The following is a 2,904-nucleotide window of genomic DNA, read 5'->3' on the forward strand; positions in this document are numbered from 1 at the left end:
TGCATGCATGTTTTAAGTGTGTATGTGTGTATGTATGTATGTGTGTGTATATATGTATGTGTGTGTATGTATGTGTTTTATGTATGTATGTGTGTGTGTGAGTGTGTGTATGTGTTGTATGTATGTATACCTCTTGTATGCTTGCTGCTCAAGGCAGTAAAAAAGAGGGCATGAGATCCCCTGGAACTGAAGTTATAAATGGCCGTGAGCTGCCATGTGGGTGCTGGAAATTGAACCTGAACCTTTCACAAAAGCAAACAGTACTCATGACTCCCGAGCCATCTCTCCAGCCCCCTACCTGTGAGATTTTATAGTTCGTGCTTGGTACTATTAACTTAGTAGTATTTGTTCAGAAGGAAATAAAGAAAACACGTAAAAGGAGAAACCGATGTGGGGAAAGCAAGTCTACAAATGTTCTGCTCAAACGAACGGGAAGTAAATTTGAATGAAAAAATGAAAGAGAACTTAAGCGGTGTCACTTTTCTATTCTATATCATTTCTCATGGGTAATTTTGAAACTCATAATATTTATTTCATGAAAGCTATCAAATATTTTCATGATGGGGATATACCAAGGTTCCTAATCAATGTATTTTATTCGTGAAAAATATGCTCAGTTCATAAGCCTACCGGTAAAATATGAACACTTTCTCCCTTTATGTATCCTAGGCTGGCCTCAAACTCCCCATCACCTTTGCCTCCACCTCTGGATGGGAAGCTGGGTATTACAGACGAACACCCCCATGCTTTTGTATAGCGCTGGGACAGACCCCAGAGTCCCTGTTTGCCAGACAAGCACCTTACCAACTGAGCTACATCTTCAGCCCCTAAATCACAAGCTTTTAGATGGCAATGTTTGTACTTCATTCCTCTTTTTTTTTTCTTTTTTCTTTTTTTCGGAGCTGGGGACCGAACCCAGGGCCTTGCACTTGATAGGCAAGCGCTCTACCACTGAGCTAAATCCCCAACCCCTTCATTCCTCTTAATACACTGGGCGTATTTCACCTAAGATGAAGCCGGTGTGCTTGTTTCTTTCTTCTTTCTTTCTTTCCTGCAGCTATTGTTTATCTAGTCAGACACTAACTTTTAAGCTTTTGGATGGTCTATCTGTCTGATACACTACTTCTTCCTGGGGTTTCCCCAGAGAACTATACATCTGTAATGAGAAGGAAGTAGAAATATAGGTAAGTGAGAAAAAAAAAAATGCTAAGGAAAGGGTCCCCGTGAAAGATAGTACCCAACGGAAAATTCCATATTCTAAGTTATTCCACATATCCTCTAAGTGGTCCCTCCTTAAGGCTTTACCCACACGGATGACCTTAATTAAACTCGGTCCAGATTTATGAAAAGTATCAAATTAAGAAACTTTAATTTAAAAAAAAAAAAAACAATCCAACCTCCCCGGATGGTTTCCCGGCATTACTTAAGATGGTATTGTTGCAGCGAGTTGGAGAGATCATAGCCACAGCGCCCGTCAGGCCTCCAAGAGTTCTGTGACTGATGCCTAATGGAACCAATTTTCACTCTGGCAGAACAAATTCAAGTTCAATACTAACTTGAATTCGTTGCCTTCGGATGCTCGAAATCAGATCTTTGGAGAGGAAATTGTATCAACGCCTCTGCCTATTAAGTGATATTCCATTTATTTCATCTAAATAGCTAGCAGGAACAATAGTCGGGAGGGAAACCTAAAACAGAAAACAAATCTTTTTTAATTATGGAATCTGCTCTATTCTTTTTTTTTTTTTTGTCTTCTTTCTTTCTTTCGTCTCCCTCTCAGCCCCTCCATTTCCCACAAACTCCCCACCTCAACTGTGCACCACTGATCTTTCTTAAACAAGAGCAAAGGCCCCGGCACCTTGGCTCACCTATGCTAACGAGCGTACTACAGTCACAGGCCATTGACTGTCACTCACGTTTTTATTACCCCGAGTTTGATGAACATTGATACACTTGCATGTCTCCCTCTGCACCGGAAAGAAAAGTAATAATTTAGATAGAATTCTAAAAGTTAGCATGTTTTGTCAATAGCTCCATTGTTCCTCTGGTTCATTCATCGCGGCATGCCTGCCATTGAAATCCTTCCTCCCTGACATTATTAAAGTCAGTCATTATTAAAGTCATTTCAGAAAGAGATACATGGGGCACTTCTGAGATATTGTCAAGCTGGAATTACATTTTCGGTACTTTATAGTGTATTGTATTTTCAAGCGTCTGAAGCAAATATAATATTCTTGCATATTTCCTCTGATAGAATCTCGTGTAGACAAAGACGAGATAGGGGGAAGTGATGCTTATCACATGACTTGGCATCATCCCTTCTGATAAACTAGGATGCCCTGAGAAAATCAGTGTCGGTTTTTCCTATCATGGAACGAACTAAAAGGACACGAGCTGGAGTTCTTATGTGTCTCGTATTTGTGAGAAAGGGGAAAAAAATATCTTTAGAGAGAAAGCACTTTAATTGTATCTATATTCATCCAGTTTCACTACAATATTACTGGGAAATATAATTTTATAAATAATCACATTGTTCTAAAGACCACTGAATGGATTTTTCAATTGTGTCCATCACTACCACCACCCCCACAAGCAAAATTTAAATTTAATTACAATTTCATAAAAGGCCCATGACACAAAACTGCATAGTTTCTAATTTTCCAAGCCTTTTTTTTTTCCTGTAGGCATTACTTAAGTAATTTAAACCAGATAGTTTTAAGTTGTTGGCGGTATAGCAAAGTGAATAAGCCTCTCCTTATGGAACATACAAACTGCTCAGTCATTTTCAATTACTATGATGTAACTTTACCAAAATACGCCTACGAATGGCAACTCATCCTTCTGAGTATTTGGAAGGACTCTGGCATGCCTTTTAACGTCTTTTGATATTTTGGTACACAAACA

The sequence above is a fragment of the Rattus norvegicus genome, chromosome 17 (genome assembly GCF_036323735.1).
Source record: "Rattus norvegicus strain BN/NHsdMcwi chromosome 17, GRCr8, whole genome shotgun sequence".
NCBI lineage: Eukaryota > Metazoa > Chordata > Mammalia > Rodentia > Muridae > Rattus > Rattus norvegicus.